Source organism: Bison bison, unplaced genomic scaffold (assembly GCF_000754665.1).
Source record: "Bison bison bison isolate TAMUID 2011002044 unplaced genomic scaffold, Bison_UMD1.0 scf7180017864043, whole genome shotgun sequence".
Taxonomy (NCBI): Eukaryota; Metazoa; Chordata; class Mammalia; order Artiodactyla; family Bovidae; genus Bison; species Bison bison.
The window spans coordinates 70,691-84,272 of record NW_011494615.1 but is presented as its reverse complement, the minus strand read 5'-3'; positions in this window follow the sequence as shown (position 1 = coordinate 84,272).

Below are 13,582 nucleotides of genomic sequence, written 5' to 3'. Positions count from 1 at the left end.
ATATGATACTATACATATGATACTATACATGTTTCAATGCCATTCTCCCAAATCATCCCACCCTCTCCCTTTCCCACAGAGTCCAAAAGACTGTTCTATACATCTGTGTCTCTTTTGCTGTCTCGCATACAGGGTTATCATTACCATCTTTCTAAATTCCATATATATGCATTAGTATACTGTCGCAGCACTGTTTATAATAGCCAGGACATGGAAGCAACCTAGATGTCCATCAGCAGATGAATGAATAAGAAAGCTGTGGTACATATACACAATGGAGTATTACTCAGCCATTAAAAAGAATACATTTGAGTCAGTTCTAATGAGGTGGATGAAACTGGAGCTGATTATACAGAGTGAAGTAAGCCAGAAAGAAAAACACCAATACGGTATATTTTATTATTTTTTAGAAGGGGACGACAGAGGATGAGATGGCTGCATGGCATCACTGACTTGATGGACGTGAGTCTGAGTGAACTCCGGGAGTTGGTGATGGACAAGGAGGCCTGGCGTGCTGCAATTCATGGGGTCGCAAAGAGTCGGACACGACTGAGCGACTGATCTGATCTGATAATTGATTTACAGTGATTCAGGAATATAGCAAAGTGATATATGCATATATATTTTTTCATTTTCAGATAGTTCCTTTACAGGTTTTTACAAGATATTGAATGCCTATACAGATGATCCTTGTTTATTTTACATAGTGGGCTGCTGTCTATGGGGTCGCACAGAGTTGGACACGACTGAAGCGCCTTAGCAGCAGCAGCAGCAGCAGTGTGTATCCATTAATCCCCAATTCCCAGTTTATCCCTCTCCCCCTTTCCCCTTTGGTAAGCAGGAGTTTGCTTTCTCTGTGAAGCTATTCCTGTTTTGTCAATAAGTTCATTTGTGTCTTTTTCTTTTTTAGGTTCCACATATAAGTGATGGACTTGTCTTTGTCTGACTTCACTTAGCATGGGCATCTCTAGGTCCATCTGTGATGTTGCACGTGGCATCATTATGGCTGGAACTTTGTTTGAGATCTCTGTTCTCCAGTACTCTGCCCTTTGAACTCCGGCTACTCTGACTACCAAGACTTTCAGCTCTTTCAACTCAGAACTCAGCCTCGTTTTCTTTTCTTTGGCCCTGTGGGCTAGAAACTCTCCATGCAGTAAGATGGGGAAATTGTAAACTCTGCTTATTTTATTCTCACTGTGCATCATTAAGCATGCCTGATGTTTTCAAAACCACTGTTTCATATGCTTTGTCCAATTTTATAACTATTTCAGGCTAGAGGATAAATCCAGTCCCTGTTACTCTGGACTGGAGCAGAAATCCTAACATCAGCTCTTGACTTCATGACTTCTCCCACTCTTCTCACTCTGACACACTCTCTGCCCAACAGCTATCTTTTCTTTTTTTTTTTAAAAAAAAAAACTCTCTCTTAAATTTTAAAGTCTGATTACGTCACTTCCTAGCTTAACAATCTTCAGTGGCTCCCACTGCTCCAGAATAGAGCACAGCTCTGGCTTGAGCACAGCTGACACAGCACTGCATGGTATGTTTCATGCTCCCCTCTTCAGCTTTACGTACCTCCAACTCCTCCTGTTGCTCTTTGACCTCTAGCTTTATTACTATGGTCTCTGGTGCCTCAGGGCCTTTGCATATGCTATTTCTTCTGCCTGAAATTCTTTTCCCATATCTCTGCCATCTCTAGTTAGATAACTCTCACATCCTCCTCAAAGAAGTCCTCCATGACATCTCCAACCAGAATATGTTTTCCTGCCGTCCTTTCCCAGAGCTCTCAGTTCTTTTATTCTACCTTCCTTTTCACTGATTTTTTTTTACAACTTTGCATGCTTATTTAATCAGCATTGGACTTCTCCGCTGGACTTTAAGCTCCAGGGGATGGCAGATAGTGTCTGCCTTGTTCTCCACTGCAGCTCCAGGATCTGGCACAGGGCTCCATACAGGGTGATGAGCGAATGAATAACGAAGGAAAAGCACAGTGGAGGCTGTCCACAGCCCCTCACCCCTCCACCCCAGCCCTGGTACAGTGAAAGCTTCTTGAGAAAAGTGCCTGGGATTCTCCATCTGAGGTCCTTCTCCACAGATGTGGTGCAGAAGGAGGTTCTGAGACTCCTAGAAGCAGTTCCTGCAAAACGGACAGGAGATGAAGAGTAAAAGCCTCCATTCGCACCCCTCTCACACAAGATGACTGGGAGGCAGATTCTCCTCAGTCTCCAGAGCTCGCCAGTGGGACCCAACCACTGATTCCCACAGCGGTGGTGTGATTAATAATTCCCCCATATTATCTTTGTTACCTCCCTGTATCACTTCCCCAGCCCTTGGCTAGAGCTTCCTCGTATTGTCTCTCAAACTGCTTTCCCTCAAATTCTTATTTTGGAGGAACCCGACTTAAGAGAATGATACAGCAAATGAAGGTCATAGGGGAGTGACAGATTCCTGTAGGTGGGGATGATCCAAATCATCTATGCAGCATCCAGTCTGTTCCCTGGGCTTCAGAAGTCTGACGTTGTAGAAGGAACAAAGGAACAAAGGGTCTGTGCAAACCCTACAGGCAGGAGTGGGAAACGAGCAGGCTGTATTGGATTTCCTTCCCTGCCCCAGGAATGGAATGGCTTTTCTGCTCCAATAAGCTGTCTTTGATTTGTTTCAAGAATTCTCCTCCCTCATCTTCAGGAACGATCTCCCTTCTCTGTGCGTGATGACCCTTCACATGCCAGTGAGACAGATCACCTGCCCTTCAGGTCATATTGCTGACATCAGCCTTGGTACTCTTCCTGCTCTTGCAAAATGTTTCTTTCACAAGCCAGGATCAAGTTCTTGACAGAAGAACAAAGTACGGAACACAGTAAGTTCAAGGGTCTGGCCTCCACTCTCCCACCTCAAATCAGGCCCAGGACTGGCAGTTTCTCCTGTGAACTAGAGAGTGGGTGATAGCAGTCTGATGAGAGCAGGACAGACAGACATTTTCCTCCAGAATTCTTTAGAATGTCTTTCAGATGATTGTCCGCTTCCTGCTTGGCTATGAATCAGGTAGATTTAGTCAGGCTAGAAGGGTTTTTCCAAAATTAAAGGAAGCAAAGCCAGCAAGCCTTCAGCCTTGTCTTTGATGAATGGAACTTGGCCCAGATGCCTTCTCTGAGGTTATATAGTCTGAAAACACACACTGAAGATCCACCCTGAACGCTGATACATACCCCAAATGACGTATTGCACAGAGTATTTGCTGAAGGAAGGGAACTGTTGAAGTCTGATCTTCCCCCTGTAGAAGCAGAGACCCAGAGCTCCCCTGAGCTTCAGTGGGAGACTCCCATCTGTGAGCAGGGCTGTTCCACGTAGCGTCTGGGTGAAACTCAACTTGCCTGTAGCTGGACCTCCGCCAATCAAGTACTGTCCTCGTCAGCAGATATTCTCTGGCTAGAATTTGTATGTGGTATGCCATGGATTGTTTAGGTAGTCTGAAAAGAAAAAAAATAGTCTCATTGGGTAACTAAGCAAGTGAGCTCACCCGGGGCATCCTTGCAAGGCAGAGCCGTTATCCGTCTTGCTGAATTTCTGAGGCTTCACCTGTATGTAATGCATTCTTCAGTCATACTGCCTCTGGACAGTGGATCAAAAATTGGTGAAGCAGATGGAGGTACACAGCAGAAACCAAGTCAAGGACGACAGACAACTCTGGAGTCCCATGAAGGGCTGGCTCATCCAGAGGTTGCCCTAGATAGAGTCAGTGGTAAGTGAAGTTAGTCATTTTCACAGAAAGACACTCCAGGAGAAGTGAAATGGACCACAGGAAGAAAAATGAAAGAGGAACACTTCCAATTAAAAATATATATATATTTATTTTATTTAGTTTTGGCTGTGCTGGGTGGGTCTTCATTGCCGTGCGCAGAATTTCTCTAGTTGCGGAATCAGGGGTTACTCTTGAGTTGGGGTGCACAGGCTTCTCATTGCAGTGGCTTCTCTTGTTGCAGAGCATGGGCTCTAGGCACTTGGGTTTCAGTAACTGCAGCACCTGGGCTCAGTGGTTGTGGCTCATGGGCTTAGTTGCTCTGCAGCATATAAAATCTTCCCAGATCAGGAATCGAACCCATGTACTTTGCACTGGAAGGCAGATTCCTATCCACTTCACTGCTTTGGCTAAGATATGGACACCACCACCACCACCACCCCCGCCCTGACCTACTTTCCTGCTCCCTGTCTCTACCCACCTCCTCCTTGGAAAGAGAACTTGCTAAACTTATGGGTCAGAGCCTGACGTTCACTGAGACATTAAACTTAGTGAAAATGCATGTCCCTGAATTCTTTCCTGCTGGAAGAAACAACTTGTGGTGTGTAAGCAGTCGCACATATATGAGAACACATCTACAGTATAAATTTCTAGCAGGAGGATTTGTGAGTCAAGGTAAGCATATTTAAATTTTTAAATTTTGATAGCTGTTTGTGAATTGTCCTCCAAAAAGGCTGCATCTCATGGCAGGGACTGCAAATAATCTACCCAATATCCATTCACTCTAACTCCCTTAATAATAAAAACATTACATTTGGGGGTCTTCCATGCTGATGGAGTGGCCAATGAGATGTAAGAGGAAGTTTTGAATGAGACTTCCAGGAAAGTCTTTTTTTGCTTCCTGTTCTTTTTCCTCTTCCTATATGGATCTCTGTTGTGATGGTAGGAGCTGCAGCAGCCTTCTTATGACCTTGAGGTTAGGCGATATGTACTAAGGATGGGGAATCAAGAAGGCCAAATGAGTCTGGGTCCTTGAAAGCCCTGTTAGAGCTTTCAAACAGCTCTGGGCTGTTTCTCAGACTTCAGCAAACAAAGTCTTAGTTGTTTTAAACTACACCAGCCTTCCCTTGTAGCTCAGTCAGTAAAGAGGTAAAGAATCTGCCTGTAATGCAGGAGACCTGGGTTCAATCCCTGGATCAGGAAGATCCCCTGGAGAAGGAAATGGCAACCCACTCCATTATTCTTGCCTGGAGAATCCCATGGACAGAGGAGCCTGGTGGGATACAGTTCATGGGGCCGCAAGAGTCGGACCCAACTTAGCGACTGTGTGTATGTATAGGCTGCCCTCTGCTGCTAATAGCCCAATGTAGTCCCTAACTTATTCACATTGATTTATATTCTCATCTGTAGTGTACGATAGTACCTCTTCCCTCATACCACAGATGGTAAGTCATCTACTAGATATTACATCCTACCCTATTTTTAGCATTTAATTAATTTTTTATTGAAGCATAATTGACATACAAATTTATATTAGTTTCATGTGTACAGCATAATGATTCAGTATTTGTATATATTGTGAAATGACCACAATAAGTCTAGTTAATATGCCTCACTATACATAGTTACAGAATTTTTTTCTTTTGATGAGAACTTTTAAGATCTACTGTCTTAGCAACTTTCAAATATGCAGTACAGTATTATTAACTGTAGTCACCATGCTGCACATTACAGCCTCATGACTTATTTTATAACTGGAGGTTTGTATCTTTTGACTCCATTCACCCATTTCACCCACCTTCCATGCCCCAGGCTCTGGCAGCCATCAGTCTGTTCTCTGTGTCTAGGAACTTACTGTTTTTTTTGTTTTTTTTTTGGGGGGGGGGAGGGAGTCCTGGATTTTACATATAAGTGAGGTTATATAGTATTTGTCTTTCTATGTCTGATTTATTTCACTTTGCCACTGGTCCCTATTTTTAACTCTGTAGTTTCCAGCAAAATTATCCTTCAAGTAATTCAGGGCATCAGGCAGGAAAAAGTGAAGTAAATCACTGGGTTGGAGATCTCAGGAGCAGCCATACTCAAGGTGTGTGTGTGTGTGTGCGCACAGGCCCGCTCAGTCGTGTCTGACTTTTTGTGGCCCCGTGCACCGTAGCACGCCAGGCTCCTCTGTCCATGGAATTCTCCAGGCAAGAATACTGGAGCGGGTTGCCATTTCTGACTCCAGGGGATCTTCCCAACCCAGGGATCAAAACCATGCCTCTCGTGTCTCCTACATTGGCAGTGTCATTACCACTGTGCTACCTGGGAAAACCACCCTATACATTGTAGCCCATAGGCTCCTCTGTCCATGGGATTCTCCAGGTAAGAATACTGGAATGGGTTGCTATGCCCTCCTCCAGGGGATCTTCCCAACCCAAGGATCGAACCTGCATCTCTTGTCTCCTGCATTGCCAGGCGGGTTCTTTACCACTAGCACTGGGGTGACTGCAGCTATTTGAGTAAATGAGACACCAGAGAAAGACAAGCAAGTGACCTAGGATGATTGTATAGGGTGTGGGGAGACTAGTTTGCTCAGTTAGGCATTTCCCAGGTATGTGTACTGAAAGCACTGTTTTTTCTATGCAAAGGCATTTGCTGTGCCTTACTTCTCTCTCACATTCAGAGTAAAATCTTCTGGAAGCCTGAATGGGCAGGATAATTTAGGTAACAGCCACTGGCAGGAGCAAAAGGAAAAGGGCAGTGTTGGGGGAGAGAAGACGAAAGAATGGGATGATGATGAATTTGGCAAATTTTACATCTTCTTCCAAAACTGAAAGTTTATTAAAGGCAATCATTTGAGCTTCAGTTTCAGGAAGGTACTAGAATACACAGAAGAACTATACAAAAAAGATCTTCATGACCTACATAAGCACAATGGTGGGATCACTCACCTAGAGCTAGACATCTTGGAATGTGAAGTCAAGTGGGCCTTAGGAAGCATCACTACGAATAAAGCTAGTCGAGGTGATGGAATTCCAGCTGAGCTATTTCAAATCCTGAAAGATGATGCTGTGAAAGTATGCACTCAATATTCCAACAAATTTTGAAAACTCAGCAGTGGCCACAGGACTGGAAAAGGTCAGTTTTCATTCCAATCCCTAAGAAAGGCAATGCCAAAGAATGTTCAAACTACCGCACAATTGCACTCATCTCACACGCTAGCAAAGCAATGCTCAAAATTCTCCAAGCCAGGCTTCAACAGTATGTGAACCGTGAACTTCCAGATGTTCAAGCTGGATTTAGAAAAGGCAGAGGAACCAGAGATCAAATTGCTAGTATCCGCTGGGTCATCAAAAAAGCAAGAACTCCAGAAAAAACATCTACTTTTGCCTTATTGACTATGCCAAAGCCTTTGACCGTGTAGATCACAACAAACTGTGGAAAATTCTTCAAGAGATAGGAATACCAGACCACCTGACCTGCCTCCTGAGAAATCTGTACGCTGGTCAAGAAGCAACAGTTAGAACCAGACATGGAACAACAGACTGGTTCCAAACATGAAAAGGAGTGCGTCAAGGCTGTATATTGTCACCCTGCTTATTTAACTTATATGCAGACTAAATCATGCGAAATGCTGGGCTGGATGAAGTACAAGCTGGATACAAGATTGCTGGAAGAAATATCAATAACCTCAGATATGCAGATGACACCACCCTTATGGCAGAAAGTGAAGAAGAACTTCATCAAGGTCTCTTGATGAAAGTGAAAGAGGCGAGTGAAAAAGTTGGGTTAAAGCTCAACATTCAGAAAACAAAGATCATGGCATCCAGTCCCATCACTTGATGGCAAATAGATGGGGAAACAATGGAAACAGTAAGAGACTATTTTGGGCTCCAAAATCACTGCAGGTGGTGACTGCAGCCATGAAATTAAAAGACACTTGCTCCTGGAAGAAAAGCTATGACCAGCCTAGTGAAGTGAAGTGAAATTGCTCAGTCGTGTCCGACTCTTTGAGACCCCATGGACTGTAGCCTGCAGGCTTCTCCGTCCGTGGGATTTTCCAGGCAAGAGTACTGGAGTGGATTGCCATTTCCTTTTCCAACCTAGACAGCATATTAAAAAGCAGAAACATTACTTTGTCAACAAGGGTCCATCTAGTCAAGGCTATTGTTTTTCCAGTAGTCATGTATGGATGTGAGAGCTGGAATGTAAGAAAGCTGAATGCCATAGAATTGATGCTTTTGAACTGTGGTGTTGGAGGAAGACTCTTGAGAGTCCCCTGGACTGCAATGAGATCCAACCAGTCCATCCTAAAGGAAATCATTCCTGAATATTCCTTGGAAGGACTGATGTTGAAGCTGATACTCCAATACTTTGGCCACCTGATGCGAAGAACCGACTCATTAGAAAAGACCCTGATGCTGGGAAAGATTGAAGGTAGGAGGAGAAGGAGGTGACAGAATGAGATGGTTGAATGGCATCACTGACTCAATGGACATGAGTTTGAGTAGGCTCCAGGAATTGGTGAGGGACAGGGAAGCCTGGCATGCTGCAGTCCACGGGGTCACAAAGAGTCAGACATGACTGAGCGACTGAACTCAACTGAACTGTGTTTTTTATAGTTATCTTTTTCCCTCGGGAGCATTTAATTATCTCTACAAGTCAGTATACAGCAGGGGAGACTCACAAAAGCCCTGATTATTTGTTGTTGTTCAGTCGCCAAGTCGTGTCCGACGCTTCACAACCCCATGGACTGCAGCATGCCAGGCTTCCCTGTCCCTCACCATCTCCCAGAGTTTGCCCAAGTTCATGTCCATTGATTATACCCCCTGCTTATCTGCAGGGAGTGCTCTCTGTGGGAGGAGAAGTGGAATGTCCCCTCAGCAAACAGGCTTGGTGAGCCCAAATACTAGCAAAACGATGTAACATGTCATCAGTGAACTGGGCAGATATAACCTTGAATTAAAAACATACACCGGAGAAGGTTTACAACAATTCTGTTTTCTGAAAAGTAATGATTAAATTTCTAAAAGCATATTTTTCAAGCCCTCAAAAACCTTACTCTGTGGCCTTAGCCAGAGAAATCAGCCCGGGACTAACGACTGAGTAGAAGGGCTCTCATTCTCCGCCTCTCCTCTTAATCCAGCTCTCCCGGGCCTGCCCTGGTCTCGTTTTCTGATCTGGGCACAGATTCCATTGAGATTATTTGGCTTCCTGTTTCACCATTTGGTCTGAGCCTGCAGATTCTTTTTAAAGATTGTAATACCGCAGATGCATGGGTTTAAAACTGAGTACAGTAGAAGGACATGGCAACACATTCCAGTATTCTTGCCTGGAGAATCCCATGGACAGAGGAGCCCGATGGGCTACAGTTTAAGATCGCGAAGAGTCTGATACAACTGAAGTGACTGAGCACGCACGCACAGTAGAAGTATAGAGGTTGCTAGAGTTTCTCTCTTAATTTAACAAACATGCATTAAAGAAAACAAACTTTTATTTTGGGGGATCATCCTGAATTAGGACAGTAGATGGAAAGTTGCAAGGGAATGAGGGGGAGGATAAACATGGCAGGAATTTACATGACTTGGCGGTGAGGAGGGAGATGGGGAAAGTGTTGTCGAGGTTTCCAGGCCCGAGAGGGCGTGGAGAGGCCTGAATGGAGTCACAGTAACTGGCTTCATCCCCTGTCTCCACCTGGCCCTGGGTGGAGCATGGCCCTAGGCAAAGTGTTTAATGACTCTCAGCCTTTCCCATCTATAAATTGGGGACATACATAATCTACTGCATAGGGTTGTGGTGAGGATTAAATGAGATCATTTCCATCTAAAGCCAAGCACAGACTAGGTACTGAACAGATGGTACCTCTTGTTATATAGTAGCCAGTCTCCAGGAAGGTCTTAAAGCAACCTTGTTGCTCAGTATCCACACCCCTCCCTGGTCTCTTTCCAGGTTGAATCAGCATCAACCTGCGTGACCAATACACGCAGATGGGACAGCACGTTGAGGGCTCTGAGACCAGGTCATGAGAGGCGTTCTCTGTCTCGGTCTCTTCTCAGCCTCTGCCTCAGTCTCTTATACCAGTTGCTCTGGGGAACTGCCTCGCCACAGGGTCACTCAAGAGGCTCGTGCAGAAGAAAAACTTTCCAGCCATATGAACCAGCCCTTTTGGAAGCAGATCCTCCAGTCTCACACAGCTTTCAGCTGACTGCAGTCTCAGCCAACATCCGATTGCAACTTTATGAGAGACCCTGAGGCAGAACCAATCAGCAAAGTCACTTCTAGATTCTAGACTCAAAAAACTATGAGATACAATAAATGATTATTGTTGCTTTAAGCCAGTGCATTTTGGGGAGATTTGTTATGCGGTATTAGACAACTAAAATAGGAGGATATTGACTCAGTGGTGAAGAATCCGCCTGCCAATACAGGAGACGTGCATTCAATCCCCGGGTTGGGAAGATCCCCTGGAGAAGGAAATGGCAACCCACTCCAGTATTCTTGCTGGAAAATCCCATGAACAGGGAAGCCTGGCAGGCTACAGTCCATGGTGTCACAAAGAGTCAGACATGACTTAATGACTAAACAACAACAAACAACCAGTAAACAAAGCACTTTTTTTTTAGTGTTCCACACCAGACTAGTTTTAAAAACATGGCTGGCTTGTAAAATGAAACATCATCCTTGTCTGCAAACTTGGTCCTAGGAGACCCACAGGCCATGTCCTTTGTGATCTTATCCAGAAAACTCTGCCTTGGACAGAACCCAGTCCCTCTCCATCTTCAGTAATGGGCTGCTCGCCTGGGCTGCTCGGTGCCTCCTTCCATCAGCAGACCATCCCTGGCTTTCTTGTTGAGAACCATAAATTCAACCTATGAGCTTTTTAAAAACTAAAAACAATGTAAACTTTAAACTACATGTTCATTCCAGGAGTGTGTGTGTGTGTGTGTGTGTGTGTGTGTATATATATATATATATATATATAATGAACAAGATGAAAATAAAAATTACCTTTAGTCTCACCACACAGGTCATAGGCTGATATCCTTCTGGACTGTTTTGCACAATATACTCTTTTTAAAAAGAGGTCACTTTGACTGTTTTGGTACTTTTAAAAATTAAATACAATATAATAGTTTTCATTCCGATCCCTAAGAAAGGCATTGCCAAAGAATGCTCAAACTACGGCACACTTGTACTCATCTCACACGCTAGCAAAGTAATGCTCAAAATTCTCCAAGCCAGGCTTCAGCAATATGTGAACCGTGAACTTCCAGATGTTCAAGCTGGTTTTAGAATAGGCAGAGGAACCAGAGATCAAATTGCCAACATCCGCTGGATCATCGAAAAAGCAAGAGAGTTCCAGAAAAACATCTATTTATGCTTTATTGACTATGCCAAAGCCTTTGACTGTGTGGATCACAATAAACTGTGGAATATTCTGAAAGAGATTAGAATACCAGACCACCTGACCTGCCTCTTGAGAAACCTGTATGCAGGTCAAGAAGCAACAGTTAGAACTGGACATGGAATAACAGACTGGTTCCAAATAGGAAAAGGAGTACATCAAGGCTGTATGTTGTCACCCTGCTTATTTAACTTGTATCCAGAGTACATCATGAGAAATGCTGGGCTGGAGGAACCACAAGCTGGAATCAAGACTGCTGGGAGAAATATCAATAACCTCAGATATGCAGATGACACCACCCTTATGGCAGAAAGTGAAGAAGAACTTCATCAAGGTCTCTTGATGAAAGTGAAAGAGGAAAAAAAAAAAGTTGGCTTAAAGCTCAACGTTCAGAAAACTAAGATCATGGCATCTGGTCCCATCACTTGATGGCAAACAGATGGGGAAACAGTGGAAGCAGTGGCAGACTTTATTTTGGGGAGCTCCAAAATCACTGCAGATGGTGACTGCAGCCATGAAATTAAAAGATGCTTTACTCCTTGGAAGCAAAGTTATGACCAACCTAGACAGCATATTAAAAGGCAGAGACATTACTTTGTCAACAAAGGTCCGTCTAGTCAAGGCTATGGTTTTTCCAGTAGTCATGTATGGATGTGAGAGTTGGACTATAAAGAAAGCTGAGCGCTGAAGAATTGATGCTTTTGAACTGTGGTGTTGGGGAAGACTTGAGAGTCCCTTGGATTGCAAGGAGATCCAACCAGTCCATCCTAAAGGAGATCAGTCCTGTGTGTTCATTGGAAGGACTGATGTTGAAGCTGAAACTCCAATACTTTGGCCACCTGATGCGAAGAGCTGACTCATTTGAAAAGACCCTGATGCTGGGAAAGATTGAGGGTGGGAGGAGAAGGGGACTACAGAGGATGAGATGGTTGGATGGCATTACTTACTCAATGGACATGAGTTTGGGTAGGCTTTGGGAGTTGGTGATGGACAGGGAGGCCTGGCGTGCTGCAGTTCATGGGGTTGCAAAGAGTCGGACACAACTGAGGGACTGAACTGAATATGAAATATCTTCCAAGCATTAAGTGAATATTATTTTGAAACTTTCTCTTAATGATTTCTTAAATGGTCCATGATGTTTTTTAATCTGTCCTGCACAGCTGAGGACCTAAGTAATGTCCATGGTTTGTTTTTTGTTTGTTTTTAAAAACTTTTTGCTGCAGCCAGCACTACAGGTAGGGATTGAAAGTGGTTGATGCAGTTTGAGAAAAAGAAACTAGAGACAGAATTAAAGTTTTAAAGATGGGACCGGGGAACTCAAGACCTCTTGGGTCAAGAGCCCTGTTCCTCAGAGCCACATCACTTTTATTTAGTGTCTTGGCAAGCAGAAAGTGTCTATTGTGTTATGATGAAGTCGGCCTCCTGTGTCCCCAGTCGTGTCTCCCATTTTATTGGTTACTGTAAACTATCTTTGTTATTTTCTTGTACAAGGGCTATCACCTAGCTGAAGGTCATAGACCCGCATGTGCCTTGGGAAAACATCTTAGTGTGTGCACAAGCAGTGTTCTGAACTTGCGCTGACCCGGTGTTCCAAGGTGCACACTATATTTTTCCTTAGCTTAGCAGGGCATGACAACCCCAACTGATCAACCCGATGTACTTTTATTTGGGTTATGCTGTATTGCTATATTTTGCTTTTATTCTTTTCCCATGGTGATTTTCTCATGGCTTAGCCAGAGCAACAGGTGGCTGACTATTAACCCTTGCACTGTTCAATTTTGAAATATTTACAGATTCATTCCCCCAATGGCTACATTTTACATAATTATAGTACACTATCCAAACCAGGTTTTGACATTAGTATAAAGTTGTGTATAGTTTATGTCATTTTATCACATGTGAAGGTTTGTTTAATCACTACCTCAGCCAGTCATCGGTAAACGTCATATGCAGCAGCCATCAAAGTGGGGAATGGTTGTCCTTAAGGAGCAGGTCTGTGGGATGGGAGAGAGTAGGGGTGGGGGATTGGAGCAGAGGAATGGTGCTTTTTTAAGTCCCCTGCAGTGTGTGTGCATCCTGTGTCAAAATCTTTGCGACTCCATGGACTATAGCCCGCCAGGCTCCTCTGTCCATGGGATTCTCCAGGCAAGAACACTGAAATGGGTTGCCATGCCCTTCTCCAGGGGATTTTCCTGACCCAGGGATCGAATCTACGTCTCTTATGTCTCTTGAATTGGCAGGCGGGTTCTTTAACTAATGCTGGGAAAGACTGAAGATAGGAGGAGAAGGGGAGAACAGAGGATGAGATGGTTGGCTGGCATCACCGACTGGATGGACATGAGTTTGAGCAGGCTCCGGGAGTTGGTGATGGACAGGGAAGTCCGTGGGGTCACAAAGAGTCGGACACGACTGTGCGACTGAACTGAACTGAACACCTGAGAACCGCGCCCCGCCCCCCC